General features: G+C 37.8%; 1 protein-coding gene across 1 annotated transcript in view; it reads left to right on the top strand.

Annotated features, from left to right (window-relative positions):
• The first annotated feature begins 19,450 nt into the window (after positions 1-19,450).
• LOC109424014 (putative metabolite transport protein HI_1104) overlaps positions 19,451-21,032 on the top strand; it is a 61,656-nt gene continuing 60,074 nt past the window's right edge. Inside the window, exon 1 of the mRNA XM_029871905.2 lies at positions 19,451-20,106. The gene's annotated coding sequence lies outside the window, so the exon portion shown is untranslated. The remainder of the gene's footprint in view (positions 20,107-21,032) is intronic.

Genomic DNA, 21,032 nt, shown 5'->3' with positions numbered 1-21,032 from the left:
CAAACCAGTTCCCCGAAACCCCAAACTTAGCATGAGTCAGTCGAAAGGTTATTCCCGAGATCAAAATCTCGCAGGCGGCAGACGCGCTACTTCATAAAGACCGGTCCAGAAAGTATGGACGCATAAATAAAATACTGGCTTTTCAAAACTATTGATGAATAGTTCTTTTTGAAAGCCACATCCTGTTGATCAACCTATTTTCTCAGCATTTGTATAGCGGTTTTTGCGATTCTAACAGTTTGTTTCAAAATACATGAACTTTCAGCGGAACATCATCGAAAAAATGTGCACAACTGATGAACAGAGCTTGAAAGATCACTAAGAAAATGAGCAAAATATAGTGGGAGTAAGTGAGAAAACCGTGCAAGCAGCAATCAGCAAACACAGTGGAGGTAACACGTTTAAGCATAGGCAAAAATAGGACAAAAAATATAGATCCTGCTAACCCTCGTTTGGAAAAACAAATAATGAAGGTATTTGAGCACAAGAAAAAACCTTCTAACTTACACAGAGCGGGGTATGACCAAAAAGGTTACCATTTCGAATTCCAATGTTCATCGTGGCAAAGAACATTTGAATTTTAGATCGTATAGTAAGCAGAAACAGCCAAAATGAAGCCCGAAAGAAGAACCATCGATCAGGCCCAGTCAACTGAAGACTAGGTGCGTCCATACTTTCTGGGGCAGTCTTTACACAAGATTTCGGGACCACTATAGCCACTACTGTTTGCGTAACAGTTAACACGTCTATATAGTTATCTTCATGCCAACGTGACGGGGCATTCCCGTTCGCTTCACCACCAACCAAGATCGCCGAATGGTGGTGTTGGATTGAAACCCACCCGCAGCAAAAATGAAGTCAAGTTCACTGTCATTGCCCACGCAAACATCTGAGATCGGCAGTCGTACCTATTGAAGGGGAATGAGATGGGATGAACCGCCAGGAATAAATGGACTTCAATTAATGGTGCGAGATGCCTCTAGTTCCATTGAGAATTAAGGTAAACCATCATGCGTCTCCAATTCTCCATAAGAGCGCTCTACGATATATACTGAACCTCTTTTCAAGCAGGGAGTTCTAGCTGGCCTTAAGGGAGTTTTGGGAGTCTCAGGGCCGTTTCCAGGGGATTCCAGGGGGCTCAGGGGGTTTTTTGGGAGTCTGAGCGGGCTTCAGGGATCCCAAGAAGTCTCAAGGGCGTTCCAGGAGTTCTCAAGGGAGGTCTTATGGGGTCTCAGGGGCGCTTCAGGGAGTTCTGGGGGTTTCACAGGTGTTTCTATGAGGTCACAGAGAGAGGTCCAGTGGGTTTCAAGTGGGTTCCAGGGTGTCTCAGGGGCGGAGGAGATTTGGTGGGATCTCAGGAGCATTCGAAGCAACCTATAGTAAGAGAAAGCATGTGAAGCCAACCATCGTAGCAAAGAAAAACAGTGGAACAGAATGATACAGTTTATTACAGATTGGTCGATTGTATTGTAATGTATTTACGGCTGTGTCAAAACAATCTCATGAAAATATATGATTGTTGCCCTTGTTACGAATAGTCGAGTCGCTTAGCATCCTTCTCTCCTATTTAAGAAGCATATATTTCAAGCTTGTTTATGCACTTTACTCATTTGTTACTGGACACAACTGGATTTGTGGATGGAGGTCTTGGAGATGCAGTCACATCAGGTCAGCTCTAACGTAGTCGTCGTCGTTGTCATGGCAGAAACGTAAATCCACAACCTGTTTCCACCTCACTGAGTGTGCCGCTAATTTTTATTCATTCTTTTATTGATGCTCTTCCCCGATCGGCAGCAGACCATTTCCCTTTTTTCAGTTTGAAACTTAGGCCAGTTGAGGTAGGCCTGTTGGCCGGAATGTTGGTAAGAAGTATACGATACTCCAAGACTGACAACCAATTTGCTACAGCCATAGGGCAGCACCGTCGAACATGCGGCAAGAGAGGAGGGATACTGGATCAACGTGGGTATTACCCAGAAAGTTGAATGTTTACTGCTTCCGTAGGGTCATTGTAGGTTGTGGATTGAGTAGCATTCCTATAGGTTTACAACATTGTTTACGCCCTGCAACGCCGCGTGGAGTTTCATGGATGTGCGCATGGAAGATTGGTGAATTCTGGGTAATACAAACCAGAACTATTAATATTGATTTCATTGAGTTGCTCTTAAATAGCCCTTCATCCAGAAACCCTACACACCAAATTTTTTAAAACGCTTCTAGCACAAAAAAAAATCAGCAAAATAAATTGCTGAATTTTAGCAAAATTTCTTCTGAATTCCAGCACAACGTTGCTGATCAACTGTCAAAATTGCTGGATGGTTCAGCAAGTTGAAAAATAATTGCTGATATTCAGTAAATTCGCATTGCTGAATGAAATCAGCACAAAAAATCAGCAAAGTTTGCTGAATACCAGTAAACAAAATTTGCAGTGTAGTCTTATTTACACGTACAACCGACCTAGATACGTGCATCCTTAGGAAAAGGCGGTAACTAAATCCGGTAAGATAAATAAATTGTGTAAACGTACCAATAGTAATGGAACTTGCAGCTCCTTGTACTAAATTAATAGAATAAAACATAGAATATCAAATAATCAAAAGTTTGGATACGTTAGTTGGTAGTTTTTTTTATTCAAATCAACACGGAAAAATATGTAAACTACCTGATTATAACCCTGGACGTGTAAGTGAAAAATCGCGTTAAATTATAACTCGATTTACGGTTATTTGCGAAACCATCGTTTATCTCTGCTTTTGACAATAAATCACTTGCACCAACTATAGGTACTATTCCTATTATGATGGTAAAATTTAACATTGAATCCAATTTAGGTCTTAAGGGTCCAACCACTAAGGGAACCACTATAAGTGTAAAGTAGAAAAAAAGAAAATGAAATGAACTAATGTGATCATGCCACTCTTCCATATAACAGTTTAACTTGAAAGAACAGCCTATGATTAAAAGAAGGAAAAATCTCTGATAAAAACAATAACATTTGCGACGCCAACAAATCGCTTAAATTAATTAATAGAAAGAATAGCCTACACACTTAAAACTGATTCTCGAGATCGGCAGAAATATTTGCTGGTTCATAACGGCAATTCATAATTTTGCTGACATTTCGGCAAACAAAATGTTTTTGCCGAGATTGTTCAAAATATTTTACCGAAATTACGGCAAACTGCTTGAAAAATTGGAAAAGTGACAGCATTTTTGGCTGATTCTGGCAGTGATCGCGGATTTTGCCGAAATCAGTAAACGAGATTACCGAGATATCAGCAATTATGTCATCCTTTGCTGAGTTTCAGTAATCCAACTGTCATTTTTGCAGCCGCCATGTTTTGACAAAAGAAAAACAAATCAGCGGTGGTGTGTGGTGCTGAAGGCACATGAAGTGCATTTTTTAAACGTCGAAAGGTGTAAGAATTAAAGACACTCTGTAAGTAAACTATTGCTAATTTGCTTCATATTCACTGTATTCTAGAATCGCAGTAACGCCTATGTGCCGCTGTTTGTCAAGGAGCCGTTGGTCTTTGAGTAGTATTCTCCATGCAGCTGGAACCCGGAATTTTCGACTAGCGAAGTTGGATGTTTCTCCAAATCCGTGCGTCGGACCTAACTTCGGAAGTAGTGCGCTGTATAGCGGACCAGGTTTACTTTACAGCGCACCACTTCCGAAGTTAGGTCCGACGCACAGATTTGGAGAAAAATCCAAGTTCGCTAGTCGAAAACTCCGATTTTCAACTAAATTGAGAATATTTCAACACATGAACCAAAATGAAAGGAGGAACCCTGAGAGGAATGAATGCTTGCGGCAACAAATTCGATATTTTTCATAATTTTATGGGCCAATGCAAAAATAAATGTCGGAGAATATAATTTCTTTTTTCGTGGTTTTATATGGAATAAGACTTGGGCTAAGAATTCTGAATTTTATTTATTTTTTATTATTTTAAAATGAAAACAAAAATATGCCTTGATTCAGCAAATCCATTTAAACTGGCAAATGATGTTGCCGAGCTTCAGTTAATGTATTTGCTGAGAATCTCGGTAAAATATCACTAGCTGTCAATTTTGTGATTGCCGAAATCCCGGCAACTCCAATTTTTGCCGAGCTGTTTGCCGAGCAGTCGGCGGTGCCAATCTCGGCAATTGGTTTGCCGAGATTCGGCAAAAAAAAACTTAGTGTGTATGTTTGAAAGAAGGGTACATAAGTGATGACCGCATAGTAGAATGTCCTTGAATGAAAGTTCTTTGATAGTAAGGTCAAGAAGAACATCATATGCTCAAAGAAGGAAAAGTTTTGTAGAAAATATGATAAAACACTTGGTGTACCGTTAACTATACCCATGGCGGGTTTCGAGGTAGGCTTGTGGATAAATAATTCGGATATTGGGCCATTCGGGGAAATGGGTCATTCGGGGTAATAGATCATTCGGGGCAATGGAATTCGGGGTAATGTCATTCGGGGTAATGGAATTCGGGGAAATATCCTTAAGCCTGTAAAAACCGTTCCCCGACTATTGAGCAGGCTCCTTGCATCACACCTTCCAGAGCGATGGTGTAGGCATCAGAGTCCGTCACCTTGTCGCAGTCCCCGGTCCCCATCGTTGCTTTAATCAGAACAGTTTGTTTAGAAGTTTCAAGTTTTGATGCAAAACTTCGTCACTGACGCTAGTAACAAATTTTTAATAGGATGCAAATGATTGGAATTTCTAAAAATGTGTTTAACAAGCTGTAACTTTTCTCTCTTTTGACATATTTGAGGTAAGTCAAATGGTAATCAAAGACCAATATGTTAGTCATAAATGACCAAAATTTTATTAAATTTGGTTCACTACAGTGAAATTGAAAGTATTTTACTAAAAACATTTCAACTTCGAGTAGAGTTAACCAATCAAGCCCAAACTCGTATCACTTATAACTAACTAGTTAACCCTCTAATACCCAAATTTTTGATTTTGATCTAAATATCATTTTTCGTCATCTAAAATCGATTTAATCATGTTTTGGAAGATGATTCTTTTCAATTCTCGATTTCGTGAATTTCAGTTTTTGATTTTTCTAATTTTTATTTTTGAACATCCCCACACTTTTATATTTTTCCTGGAAGCCAATTTGGGGGACGAACTTCTTGAGATAAAAACATTTTGAGATTTAATGATTATTGTTGAAATATTATTATTTTAAATTTTTTTCACAGAAAATTTTATTTTCCGTGTAATTTTAAGGAAAATAATTTTAGAGTGTATTCGATTCCCTTAAACTATTAAACAAGGATAGAATGATTTGGGAAAAATTTAAAATATGTTAATTGTAGCGATTCAATACAAAATAAACAATGACTTCTAAAAGGTGACTAAAACATCAATTTTTCAATGATTTTTAAAAAATGTAAATACGCTGAAAATACACCAAAAACCATTTTGAGATATACAGAACAGTCCTAAATATCAGCCAAAAATATATAAAAAAAATGATTTTCCACGAAACAAAAATTACAAAAATGCTCAAACTATACCCCGTCTAAAGACGGGATTGGGTATTAGAGGGTTAAGGAACTTGCAGTCAAAATTTGAGAATTTTCGGCGCACTTAACTCTTGAGTGATCGCGTTATTGTATCTTGTACAACACGTTGAAAAACTTTCGCTTTTTGTATTCAGTATTAGCGTGGTGCTGATGGTGGTGGCCAACCGCGCGAATGACTGAAGGTTGATTTAAAGTTACAATTTGTTGAACATTACATAGCTAACTAACTGTTCCAGCAAACGTCGTACCGTAACCTGGGGTAACATTGATCAAAATTTTCGATCTTTCTTAAATAATTCTCTTGCCAAAGCAAACGTTACATGTTTTATATTTTTAAAACAAGTACTGGCCCTCGACGCTAGAGTGCAAACACATTTTAAATTCTACATTTCTCAGGATCCTGAATATTTGGAAAAATTGTACGATAGATCAAGGGCTTTCAGTTGAATTATTGATTGGTTTTAGTTTCTGGTACCAGACGGCAATAGTTGCAGATTTGCAAGAGCACGCCAATTTCAATTATTAGCAATAAAATGTTCAACAAGCTGTAACTGTTTATTAAGAGCACCAAATATTCCCAAATTTTGACGGCTAGTTCCCTAACTAGTTAGCAATGGTTGACACATTTTTGGGCTTGATTAACCTCAACTACAATATGTTTGACAGAAAAAAAAAAGTTATAGCTTATTGAACACTGTTGGGGAAATTTCAATAATTTATTATGCTATTATAACTTTGCTACTAGCACCGCCGCACTGTGTTCAATAATAGAAACATGAAGATTCAAACAAAGAATTGCCAAAACGAATTTTGAAAATCTTTAGAGCCATCGCTGAAATATGTCCGATTGAAAATCTTGTAAGAGATAAATCTTGTAAGAGATAATTGATAACAATTGGGTTGTTTAGTGAATAAAATATTGCTATTTTCTATAGCTTAATCGAAAGAGCTCATTTTTCTGAGTATAACGTGATTTTATTGCGTTTCAATAACTTTGTTTTTATGGTTAAATAAACAAAACAGGTTTAAATTTTGTGGCTAGAATGACAGTTCAATCGTTAGAATGACAGTTCGCCCCGAACAAAAAATTTTCCCCATACAAACTTTAAATGCATTTTAAAAATACTTGCCGGGTACCAAAAATTATGAAATTTTGGATTTTGACTAATTTTTGGGCCGAGATTCCGAATATGACATAGCCTGGATACCCCTAAAGAACCCAATTGCAAGAACACTAGAAACGTTCAACAAGTTTTTCGCATTCGAACAACAAGAGACTGGCAAAACAATTTTGAAAATCGGTTGAGCAATCGATGGGATATACCTTGCTAATTGGAAATTTAATTGCAACTATTCATTGTGCCGGGAGCGCTGGGGAGGTTCAAAATATTTTTTGTTGTATTTAAGATATACAGGGGATAGACAAAATGATCGGGACAGGCAAAATTTTTACTTTTCAAAAGATGTTCAACTAGCTGTAACTTATCGAAAAGTGCATCAAATATGCTCAAATTCTTACTGTAAGTTGATCAACTAGTTGTGTATCAGTGATCAAAATTTGGAAAAGATCGGTAATAAAGTAATAAAGATTCTAGAAAAAGGTATAATTATCCGATAGCCAACTTTGAGCTGTTATATCTCCGGATTCAATGCACCGAATGAAATGAAATTCAGACCATTCATGACTTATATAATGAACTATTAAAAATAATTGACTTAACTTAAAATTAATAACAAGAAAGAAAGTTATAGCGATTTCTTTTGTTTCATGATTTTTTAGTAAATTGGTCAATTTTTAATATGCATCCCATTACTTTTTCAATTTATTGCTGGCTTTGTTGTTACTTTCCTTCAAAACATATTTATATTCAAGTCAATTTGAGGAAATTCAAATGAACTATAATAATATCTTAATAATAATAATTTTGTGTTTTATTAGAAAATTAACCAAATCGTTATAATTTTCTTCCGTGTAAAGAATTTTAAGTTAAAAGTTTTTATATAAGTCATGAATAGTCAAAATTTCATTGCATTCGGTTCATTGAATCCGGAGATATAACAGTTCAAAGTTGGTAATCGGATAATTATACCTTTTCCTAGAATCTTTATTACTTCGTACATAATAGCCCGACCTTCTCCAAATTTTGACCACTGATACACAATTAGTTCATAAATTTCAGTGAAAATTTGAGAATATTTGATGCACTTTTCAAAAAGTTACAGTGAAAATTTTGCCTGTTCCGATAATTTTGTCTATCTCCTGTACATCCGGATATCTTATACTATATATGAATATGAATTTATTCATTTGAGCAACTCAGATTTATGATGTTTACGGAAATATTATAAGAACGTTTACATCCAAATAAGCATAGCGAAATAGTAGGTTAAGTAGTTGAAGATTTTTACAGCACGAGTCGTACATTGTCCAACGAGGCTTGGCGAGTTGGACAATTACGACGAGCGCTGTAAAAATCGAGTTCTGCACCGAGTTGTGTACAACGTTTTTTGCAATTTCATAAACTACCACTTGAGGATAGTTTTTAACAAAAACATTTTCATCAAACTGCAAACTGATGTTCATAGCCATGAAAGAAAGTCTGATCATTGCAGGTTATACTGTGCAGTTGTCACAAGTTTTCAAATCTGCATCCAGATAGCATCAAGAAGCTAAACAAAACTGAAAACAGTGCTGTAATGGCTCATTACGTAACGTAAATCAGTGTGGCAATGAACCATTACAGTACTGTTGATTTGGTGAGGGAATGTAGGCCTTTTCCTGACAGTTGCGTGAGGTAAAACAGCCTATTACGATGAGAAATTGCAAAAAAAATTATCGATTACACTGTTCTAAAGGAAATTTGAACACCCCTAAAATAATGTCTGTTTAATTATCTGAAACTTTAAGATTCGGACAAGAGATTGATGAAAGTATTTTGAAAATTGTTTGAGCCATCACTGATTGAGATATAGCCGATTGAAAATTTTATTGCAACTAATCACAGTGTCAAGAGCGTTCAAAATATTTTCATTTGAACTACTAAGATTTATGTTGTTTACTGAAATACTTATTTTGAACGTTTACAACCAAATGAGCACATCCAAAAAAATTGTATCGGTTGCACTTTTCTAGATGAAATTTGAACATCCCTGGAATGATTTATGTCCAATTACCTGGAACTTTAGGATTCAGACAAGAGATTGATAAAAAAAAAATAGAAAATCGGTTAAGCCATCGCTGAGATATAGTCATTTGAAGATTTAGTTACAACAAATTTTCGATCCGCGCAACTTTTTTGATCTCGGGGCTCCAAGTGTTAATAGAACTTCTATTAATTCTATTCTAAGAAGGGTAAGGTCGAAAGGGTACGTTTGGCCAACGTTCAGTCACACAATATAATGTTGGGCTGCTTCGAATCTCCTGACTAGAACAAATAAAACCAAAAGTTTGCAAAAAAGTAATCCACATCATTCAAGGATTAGGCCAAGTTCAACTTCTATCAAAACCTCATAAAAATGGTGAGCGAAAATCGAGCCAGTTGGTCATAAAATGTGTAGGACTCGAGTTGATCAACTGTGAACATGATGGGAAGTAGCTGTATTGTGTGAACTAAATTTGTATTCCGTTAAAATGTCATTTCATACCCGAATTTAGACGAGTAGCTCACCACAGGTCGTTCGAGAGATCAAAACACAGCAGTAAGCGTATTATAAATTTCAATCGAAGACATGTTGCAACGGTTCCAACCAACTCCAACAAACTTGAAAAGCATAAATGCAATGCAATTGAACTATCGGTCGGACGTCGTCATGGCAGTCCAGTCCCGTTTGTTCCCACCGCACCCACATTACTGGCACGGCGCAGGTAAGCCTACACGGCTGCATGAACCGAGAAGACAACATGAACCAGCAAAAGTTGAAAGGCAAAGGTATTTCCACCATATTATTGCCAATCTAAAGAACGAACTAACGAACAACAGCCTACAGCAAATGAGGAAAAAAAATAAGAGTCAAGAACAAATTCTACGTGAAAGAACAGAAAAAATGTAGACAGCCAAACACACGGATTCTGGTTCTATCCCGTAGAACCAAGTTGACCGGCAGCAGCAACGAAACGATCACCAGAGCGTCCATCACGCCGCGGCGTGGCAATCGGTCTCGGTGTCGGTTATACTCGAACTGGCTCTGGACGAGAACTGCCCGACGCCGAAGGCTTTTACAGCCTAAACCAAATGGGGAGCCACCACAATAATCGTGAGACTTGTTCTGTTCTCCACCTCACTTACTCTTACTCACTCACTTGTTCACTTCGCTCACTATCGGCAAGTGTATCTATGACGCGACCAAAGACGCGAAGTCCCAATCCAAGCCAATCCCGTAAAGGTAAATTTGCGCAGGAGTTTTCCGATCGCGATATGCATGGGCACTTGGTGGAGGCCATCATTATAAGGCAGGTTTACAAGTCAGCTTGTTGACTCATTTTCATCTCCCTCTAGAAAATTTATTCTAAAATGGGAAATACATAGCTCTTCCCCAGTTTTTTAGGCCTTTCCCACAAATTGCGGATGCAGCGTCCCCATCTTTTTCGCACCTTGAAAAATAAAAGAATCTAATGTCTTTTCGAAGGTTTTAAAAATGAAAAATCTCCAACATACCCACCTTGACACCCTATTGGCTATTGTACTCCTGAATATTATTTTCGCTATTCTTTCTCCCGACATTCCTACTGAAGTCTGCCGTCCCATGTAACAATGAGAGCTGAATAACAGCTTATTCACCCATAATTTTAAGAATCAAGCCGCTTATTCATCTGTTGTACAGCAATAATGTTTGTTGGGGTATTTTATATGTATCACAATATTCGAATATTTGTACATTTCGTACAACTCGTCTGTCATGCGTCTGTGCCACACATTCCATGTTATTGTTTCCCACCAAGAATTGTCCGCGGAACGTTGTACTCAAAAATTCTGAAAGATTTTCGGTCTACCTCCTTTAATGTCTTCGCTTCGTGAGTCGTAACCGTAGAGGGCAACCGGAAGAAACTGCGTCTTATACAGAGCGAATTTCATTTGCGGTTGCAAGTTACGCGACCTAAGTTGGTTACGCAATCTGCAAAATACCCTATTCGCAGCTTTAAAACGCCTTTTCACTTCACGGGTAACGTCATTGTCACATGTCACAAGTGACCAAGATAAATAATTTTTTCAACAACTTCAAACGCATCCCAATCAATCACTACCTCAGCATTAACACCACTATGTCTGCCTCTGTCTCTACCCGCTATCGTGTACTTAGTCATGCTAGAGCCGTGAATCGTCAGATCTATCCTCACTGTCTCTCTCTTTCTCTCTCTTCAGATGAGCATAAGCATTCTCCACTGCTCTACGATCGATGCCGATGAGATGAGAATCGTTCACCAAGCTCCTCAGCGTGTGCGATCGATGATCAGTAGGTCAGCTCCAGAGACACGTTCTCTTTGTGATGATAGTGCCATTCGTCTGCACGCCTGACCTTCTAGTCGCTTCTTCGAGTGCAATGTTAAACAATAAATTTGAAAAAAAACGTCACCCTGATTCAATCCACCCAGCCATATTAGTTCCGTCGGAAAACCATGTTCTGCCATTATCTGCCAAAGCTCATTTCTTTTCATCGTTTTTAAGTAAATCAACAAATGGTGAGTCTGCAAGTTATATACCCAAAATTTATCTAGGATCATCCACAAATTAAACATTTGATCGGTCGTTGATAGGCTCTCTTAAAAACCACCCTGGAATTCACCGACAAAAGGCTCCTCAACAGGTCTCAGTCTGTTGAACAGGATACGCGACAGTATCTTATACGCCGAATTCAAAAGAGTAATCCCTTTGTCATTGACACAATCTAGTCTGTGCCCTTTCTTGAAGATTTGTCCATGATGTAGCTGCTCGTGTCCGTGCTTAAGAAGTTCGCCCGAGATCTCGTCCTTCCCAGCAGCCTTGCTGTTTTCATCTCCTTAAGGGTTTTCTTAACTACATCCTGTGTTGGTGATTCCACTGCTTGATTGTCATTCATTATGTTGATCCTGTTTTTCGGTGCTCCTTCCACATGGCTGCCACCATTATTGTTTGGTCAGTTAGCAAATTTCCTCCCCGGTAATTGGTCACTTGTGCCATTGACAGCTGCATAACACCTTTTCATATCGTCTCTTTTCATTCTTGCGCTTTAGCAATCACACTTGCATGCGTGGGAATCGCGCATAACTTGCGAACGGAACGTCCGATTTGGCTCGTTTTAGTTTTGTTTCGTTGGTTTTCTGCCAAGGAAGGTTTATGAGGCAAAAACATGAAGAAATTCAGCCATTCTAGAGAAAATCGATATAAATAGTGTATCTCCGAATGCCGTGATACTTGGTGGGTTTGTAGTTCTTCGAAAAATAATTAGACCTGTACTTTTTTTATTTCGTCATTAGTGTGATCAAATTTCCAAAATTAGGGTGGTCCAAAAAATCTGAGCTTTTAGAACTAAAACTTTTCAATCATAACTTTGAAATCAGTTTTCGATTTTTTTTTTGTTTCAAAGATATTGAATTCTTGTTTTTGTTTAAAATATGTTAAAAGGACATAATTATGTTCAAGTACATACAAATGGTAAAAATATTAGTTTTTTTTCACGTTTTGGTCTCGGGACTAAAGAGGCACCCTGTTTTTATATGTTAAAAACATCAAAAATCCAAAAATTCAGTAATTTTTCAGTAACGTATCCAAAAATAAAAAAAAATATATATATTTTCTAGTTTTTAGGATATGATATGGAAAATAGTGAGCCATATATTTTAATATTAGCTACTCTAAAAATGTCTAATATTGTAAAACCCAAAATTATGTATTTTATTGCATTTTGAGTGATACCTAGTGTTTTTGTATTCATAGTTTTAAATATATTCAAATTTAAAAAAGTATCCTGTACGGGAAAATTTGACATTTTATTTATATTCTTACAATTTGTATGTACAATTATGCCCTGTTTTTTTAATATTTTTCAAACAAAATAAAAAGAAATTTAAGATCGGCCAACTGGTTCCAAAAAGATTTGGAAATATGGCGAATTCGAAAAATAGGTGAATTCGAAGTATGCTTGCAAGGTGAAATTCTTTGAAAACCAACAACAAACAATGATCATCGACATCGTATCCAAGGCGTTGCGTTGCTTGGAGCGATCGATGATACCTAAGTGAAAATCAGTAGTCTGACAGCTGCGATTGCTTTTTTGCCGAACCGCAAAACGGAAAGTTTTCTCTCAATCAGTAATACTTATGGAAACGATCATGTTCTAGTGAATATGCTTTGTCATTGCAAACAATGTTGTATGCAACACAACGTATTTATCCAACTCGGCTAGCCTCGTTGGATAAGGGCACGGTTCGTGCTATAAAAAATATCATTTTGCACCTCGTTTCATGATAACAGTAACATTTAGTAACTGTTCTTTCTAGAGATTTTTGGGTTTTTTTTGGGAACTTTCGTATGTTCTACAAAATTGTTCTATGTGGTGAAATACGACTCTATGACATTTCCTCGAATTCCATTCATTACCCCGAATGACATTATCCCGATTACATTTTTTCAAGATTGTAAATTTTCTATTCATCTAGCTGAAGGAAAGTCAGGAATTAACTAGCTTTTCATTCACGAAGTGGAAAATAAACACTATATTTACTGTGAGATTATCTAAGTATATCAGCTCCAGGGACTTTTTGTGAAAATTTTCAACAAATAGAGTAATGAAAAAAAATCTATTGAAATACTGATATATTACAGTATAACTTGAAAGAAGAGCCTATAATTGAAAGGAAGATGGACTGATCATAGTACAAAACAATAAGAATGACAAAACATTCCTTAGTAGAGAGGCCAGAAAGAACAACATATGCTCAAAGAAGGAAAATCTACCACTTCGTGCAACGGTAATTACCCAGAGCGGGTCTCTAGATAGGCTTGTAGATAACTCATTTGGGGTAAAGCCGTGAAATGTGTATAGTTTTGTTTTTTTTTTCTTTTTACAGAAATAATGAACATAGCTTGCATCTCAAAGGAGAAATCAAACAAAGTTTCTTGGTGAAGTCCTTGGAGAAATCTGGGAATATCTTCAAAATTCCTGAGGACATTGCTGGATTGAAAAAATCCCGCTGGGATTTCTCCAGATATTTCTTTAAAATTTCCTTTGTACTTAGTAATATCTGTTAAAAATCCACTAGAGATTCCTTCAGGAGCTGTTTTTGAGATTGCTCTAGGAATGCTGCTGGGATTCATTCAAGAATTTCCTGTGGAATCCACCAGGAAGTCTTGCTGGGATTTCTCGGGAAATTCCTGCTGGGAATCCTCCAGAAATATTTAGAGGTCTATTAGTAGCAATTTCTGAAGAAAAATCCCATCTGAAATTGTCTGTAAAACCCCCGTAGGAACTCCTGAAGACATTTTAGACGCAATACCTAAAGGAATCCTTGCAATAATTTCTACCGGTTTAGTAGAAAAAAAAGCTATGGGAAGTCTCTGGAGAAATCACAAGAGAAATTTCTACAGCAATTCTTGGAGGAATTACAGGAAGGATTTCTATAGGAATCCTTGCATAAATTTGCAATATCAGCCAGGATTTCACTTCGTATTCATTCTGTGTATGCTCTTCAGATTCCTTTGAGAATTTTTGGTGAAATTGCTGCTGGGATTTCTTCAGGAATTCGTGGTTGGAAATTCCCAGGAAGTCTTGCTGGAATTCTACAAGCAATTTCTACTACAAACATTCCAGAAATTCCTGGAAAACTCTAAAGAGCAGTAACTGTAGAAATTCCATATGGAAATGCTTGAAAAATCCCAGCAAGAATGCTTGGATAAATCTTGGTAGGAGTTCCTAAAGGAATCCCAGCAAGAACTAATAGAGGAATGTGAGAGAAATTTCTAGAGGAGCCCTTGTCAAAATCCGTGAATAAATCATCGGAGCAATTTCTGGGGGAATGCCTGGAGATATCCATGGAGGAATCTCAGCAAAAATTTCATGCAGAAACTGAAGGATTTCTCAAAAGATTTCTTTGACATTTTTTTTGGAATTCCTCTAGGAATGCCTGCTGGGGTTTCTCCAGAAATCTTTCCTAGGACTCCTCAAGGGAGTCTACTTTTACCAGAAATTGCTGATATGATCCCTTCAGAGATTTCTGTAATTTTTTTCTCTAAGAATTCCACTTGGAATACATCCTCAGTAATTTCTACCGGAATTCCTCCAGGAGTTCCTACTATAATTGGTTCGGAAATTCGTGCTGAGATTCTCAAGTATTTTCAGCAGGAATGTGGCCCGGGGCAAACCCTGTAAAGTGGGCCCCAAAACCAAAATTTAAAATAAAAATATACCTTATTTTTTCGAATTTTTTTATCAAATTTTTTGTATGTTATCGTATTTTTTTTAGTTTTTCACTGTTTTTCAGCGATTTAGTAAGAAAAATTACATCACCCAATTGTTTTGTTCATTTTTTCATGTGGAAATATTCAGGCCAAAACAGAAAACTTGTAATGCCCTAAAACGTGTACCTTATGCAATGCATTTATTGTGATAATTTGGGTAAAATGCTAAAAAAAACTTCAGAATTTCAGCGTAAATGGCTTTTGTTCAGGAGGCAGTACATATGTTTCAAACTTTCATCCAAGTTTATATAATATATGCAATTTTTAGACCTTTGCGTTGAAACCTAGAATAATAAAACATGGAGCAACTTTACTTAGGATTACAAAGCTCGACTTACATTTCAAGATTCAGATTGAACAAAGGGCTCATGGAGGTAGAAATAAAACTCAAAAACTTTGGTTAAGCTCAAAATATGTAAATTGCAACCGCTGTTTCTCGATGCGTTTGGACATTGGGTTCCTAAAACTTCCCCAGCTTCTCAAACATCTCCAGGAATCACCTAAACATCTGTCCTCGGCGAACTGATACAGATGGGTATTATGCAGTTGTTTTACCTAATATAATCGTATGATCAACAGACGTATGTATAATCATTGTCAAAAAAATGATTGGATTTTGAAGAATTTTCAGAGAAAATAGCGTGAAAAAAATATAAAAAAAAAAAACAGATTAATCCACCTAGTGGTGATAGTGCCTTTCTCGTCGAATATGTACTTATGAACATCCCGTCGCCGTTAGCCGATCCTGAGAATGAGCTCAATCCGATCAAAGACATAATTCGGTCTTTGCTTTTAATCTTACCCAACGTTTAACAGGCTATCAAAAAACCACGATTTGATTTATGTATAGCTAACATTGGTATTGTTCACTTTCATATTTCCACTATATGATGTGCCGCATGGAGGCCCGGATTAAAGATTGTAGGGGCCTGGTGCCTGAGCGGATGTGGAGGCCCTTCGAAGAGATGACCAGAATGTTTTTCCTTATTTTCGAATAGTATTTGAGCAATATGAAAACGTTTTCGCTTAAAACTATCAAATTCGATTTGGTAAAACAAAATATTTGGCATAAGCCGTTAATTTAGATGTTAATTGACCAATTTATTCTTTGATTGGTAAAAAAAATACTTCCATGCCTAATGGTTGGCAGTCAAAAAAGCTCAAAATCGCATATGTTGCCCTATAACTTGAGGTATAGCTTAAAACTGTGACGTGCTGAAGCAAATCTGTGCCCGGATTCGGATTCAGCGGCCCAAAATCTGACAGAGACACATAAGTTTGCTTTTAAACAGACTAAATCTTTTGAATAAAGGATGAAAAGCTGCGATAAGTTCGACCATTTTCAAGTTTTTTTTTTTTTTTTTTTTAAGTCTGAACCTATTTGATTACTAATGTTCATAAGGTTATCAAAAAAGCCGCACTTTGCTGTGTCGCATGCATGGGTTTGGTTCAATTTTATATTTGCCGCTTTCGGAGGGACACCCGAAACTGGTTCCGGCACTACCGGCAGTCCCTAATGTGGTCTTATCCTACTTCCTTGATAACAAGTCATCAGGTTATCGGATAAGCCGTTATTTGTTGTGTCCCATGCACGGAATTGGTTCTCTTTTATAAAAGGCCATTTTTGGTGGGACACCCGGAAACGGTTCCAGAACAAGACCGGTTCAGATATGGTCTGAGACTATTTTCTTGCTTACCGTTCATAAGGTTATCAAAAATGCCGCTCCTTAATGTGTCTTATGCATTGGTTTGGTTCACTATTATTTTTTATCACTTCCGGTGGGACATCCGGAACCGGTTCCAGAACACAACCGGTTTAGATATGGTCGGAGACCAGCTTCTTGCTAACCTTTCATTAGGTTATAAAAAAGCCGCGCTCTGATGCGTTGTATGCATGGTTTTGGTTCCCATTTATATTTGGCCACTTCCGTCGGGACACCCGGAACCGGTTCCGGAACACACGATTTTCCTGCTAACCGGTCATCAGGTTATCGAAAATGCCGCTGTTTGATGTGTCGCATGCATGGGTTTGGTTCACTATTATATTTGGCCACTTTTGGTTGGACATCCTGAACCGATTCCGGAAATGTACCGGTTCAGTTATGGTCTGATACTATTTTTCTGCTAACCGTTCATCAGGTTACCTAAAATACAGCTGTTTGATGTGCCGCATGAATAGGTTATGTTCACTTTTACATTTGGCCACTTCCGGCGGGACACCCGGAACCGGTTCCGGAACACTACCGGTTCAGAAATGGTCCGAGACTATTTTCCTGCTTACCGTTCATCGTATAATCGAAAATGCCCTGGTTTGATAGGTCGCATGCATGGGTTTGTTGCATTTTCATGTCTTTCCCCTTCCAGGGGTACCAGTCCGGAACACCTAAATGGCCATAACTCCGGAACGGCTGGAGCGATCCAAATCATTTTCAATAGGAAACAATGGGACCAGATTCCGCGTCGAATGAACCGTCGGTCATTAAAATCGGTTGAGGTTTACTGCCAAAAAGTGATGTGATTTTTTTTGTCCACACACATACACTAGCGTGGGACACAAAAAGACATTTTACTCCTGTACACTTTTTGAGTTCCATTTTGGCCCCATATCAACTGTGCAAAATTTCAGCTCGTTCGGAGAAACTATATTTTAGCGCCAGCCGTTTATATTTTTCATACGATTTACTATGGGGAAAATCACTTTTTCAAAGAAAAATCGCCACAGGTTGCCCCTTAACTCCTAAAAATATATCGATGAATGATTTCTGTTGGAAAATTTACGAGGAACAGACCCTCCGAAGACCGCAAAGCGATCTAAGGCATGTGGAAAAAGTTATTCACTGAAAACCGAATGGCATGCCAACGCTGTTTAACATGTAAGGAATAACAATAAATAATAAAATCTCGTCATTTTATCGATCGGGTAAGGCTCAATAACTTTTTTCACGAATGTCGCATCGCTTTGCGGTCTTCGGAGGTCTGATTACTCGTGAAGTTATCTACAGAAATCATTCAACGACTTATTTTTAGGAATCAATGGGTGACCTCAAGCGATTTTTCTTTGAAGAAGTAGATTTTCCCCATAGTAAATCGTATGAAAAACTAAGAATGGCGGGTGCTAAAATATAGTTTCTTCAATAGATCTGAAATTTTGCACGGTTGATATGGGACCAAAATGGAACTCAAAAAGTATACAGGAGTTGGAGTTTTTCCATTTTTTGTATTTTCCCATATAAACCGTGTACCAGGCTAACATACACTCATACATACACACAGACATCACCTCAATTAGTCGAGCTGAGTCGATTGGTATATGTGACTCGACCCTCCAAGCTTTCTATCAAAAAGTCATTTTTGGAGTGAACATATAGCCTTTCCAGTACACTTAGTGTACGGGAAAGGCAAAAAGATAAGTGTTGTTGAACATATCAGATTGAATTTGTACATCAAAACATGGATTTTTTTTTTACAAAATTCTACACATAAAAATGAGTTTGTGGAGTATTGAGTGAAAAACACAGTGAATTTAGCTATCAAAAATCATTATCTTTGTAAAAATATATTTTTAACGGTACATAAACATATGATTACATGCTATTCATGGTGAGTTCATTTTTTTTTGGGTTGTTTTTTAATGTTTTCTAAACAAGTTTTTAACACAACAGATTCAACTACATACAAGGACATTGCATACTTTTAGGCGTTTACCTGTATATGGAAATTTATGTCGCAATTTACAAAATTGATTTCAGTTTGTAAAAACACACTTCGTTAAGAGATTCAAGGCCAGATTTGGAATCTACCATGATGGATCTACCGAGAATAAGGAGCCATTCATTGAAAAAAATGTTGAAACGAGATTGTTTAAAGGAGTTGAAAAAATGACAAAAATATCAACAACTTTTATTTTTGCCCAAAAAGTTCAATATAAACTTGGTTTTATTGAAAATTCATCTAAGATGGACTTTCAAAGACTATCGATACATCTTCAAAATTTCAGTCTCGTGTGCCAAATAAATTCGCTCTTCAGAAGGGTATGGACGTAGCTTGGTCTATCCGTTTAATATTTTTCTTATAACGCATACCATGTTAAAAATAACAATAGTATTCAAGTGTGATAATTAGACTTTTTACAATTTTCATATGTTGAATTTAGGGCACACCTGCTTCGTGCCAAAATACGACAATATTTCTATACTCAACTGACCCTGTTGCGGATATTGTCGACTGCTCCATCCACCGTTAAACCTGAAAACCCCTGCCTGGTTTTGCACACCATTCCAGTCAGTGTTGAACCCATCACAGTGAGCCCGACATCTCACCTCTCTGGATAGGTATTGGGTATCAAATTGCCTCATACTGACTGCCGCCGCCGCAGCCGGTTGCCTCCGGCCACCACCTCACAACCGCGCACACGTCATTCGTTGTCGTCACCACACCGTCCGTCCCTCGCGCGCGCGAACACATTGCCTCTACATACTAGACTACTATACTGCTGGCTGACTGCTTGGTACGGCCGACCACCACGCGGGCCGTTCGAAGCCTTCGACTCGGGGCGGCGAGATCGCGGGAAGCAACACCGACGACGTTTGTAGAAACAAAAAGTGCTTTTGTTATTTATTGAAGCACCGGACAGTGATCCGGACTTAGTTAGTGACTGATCGGCGGTAGATTCGGTTGTCTTCCGGAGGACTTCTTTGTTTTGCCTGCTCGGTACGAGGAGGAGACCTCTGAACGCCCACAAGTCCTGTTGAGTGTGTGCGCTCGCCGAGTGCGTGTGGTGACTCCTGACCGGGACGATTTATAGTGCAATTAATCCGTACTTTTAGAAAGTAAGAACAAGCGAAACAAGTGAAGGTGCAACGGTTAGTTGGGAGGAATTTGGGCGCGAAAATCCGGCAAGTCCTAGAGAAGTTCGTCGGTTGAAATACATACTCCCCCGAAGTTGTTGAGTGACACCTAAATATTGATCAAATCAAAAACCGTTGCCTGGACTATCGTCCAAGTTTAGTGATATTGAAACGAAAGTGAACTGAAGGCAGTGCAGTGAATGTGCATGTGAAAACTACCTGCCGAGATAACAATTAGGAAAACTACGAGGAGGAGAAACACATACGAAGGTGCCCGTCAATAACATCGAGTTGAAAGGTGAATAATTGGTTTTAAGTTCTGTTTAATTACACGCACGTGGGTGAGGTGTTGTGAGCATCCTCCAGTCAGGTTCTAGGCATGAGGAAGCAGGGAACAACGCAGGAAGATAATGGGCACGACATAATGAGGGGAGTCGTTCCCAGAGTCGTTAGAGTTGGCGCTCAATAACTGTAGACGGGAGGAGCGGGAAGCTAAATTACGAAAACACGACAGCAACGAGGGGTTACGTTGCAGGAATTTGACCCCAAGTTCGAGATGGATAGGGATTCGCAGGAGGACTGGCTTTGTGTTTGTGACTAATGTGTGTGTGCTCAGAAAAGATTGTAATGGATGATAATTACAGTGAACAATACGAGAAGGGTATCGAATAATAGATTAAAAATCACAACAACGTGTTTATAAAGACTTGCTGATGCTGATCGCATATCGTTATACAACTATTGGATCAAAATATCTGACGTTCTTATACTGACCTTGAGTCGGTTCTGTAATCCGAGAGAAAATTCGTTGAAGCTCATATATTGCAGAACAAAATTTGACAGAATCGATGCTTTGCTGCTCTATAGACTGCTTTAGAAATTATAAATACACTTTGTTTATTAAATAAAATTAACTGTTCTAATGATTTTTACCAACTTCTTTCAGAATATAGCTTATTGTACTCCATGTTTTTGTAGTTTCTTTCAATTTCCTCCTGAATTTCTAACAATTAACTTCATTCTTTAAATTTGCATTTGCACGAAGGTGTTTTTTAATTATTTCAACATTATTTACCACAAATTATCTAAATTTTTGTCACATTCGCTTTCTCAACAAGTTTGATAAGAAATGCCTTGATCAAAATCTGGGAAAAATCGATAAAGACATTTCAACAACATTCTTTTTGAGATCAAGTTTCTCAGTTTTTAAGGCTTTCTACGGAA

This window comes from Aedes albopictus, chromosome 3, assembly GCF_035046485.1.
Source record: "Aedes albopictus strain Foshan chromosome 3, AalbF5, whole genome shotgun sequence".
NCBI classification, from domain to species: Eukaryota; Metazoa; Arthropoda; class Insecta; order Diptera; family Culicidae; genus Aedes; species Aedes albopictus.
This window is presented reverse-complemented; position numbering and strand designations above follow the sequence as displayed.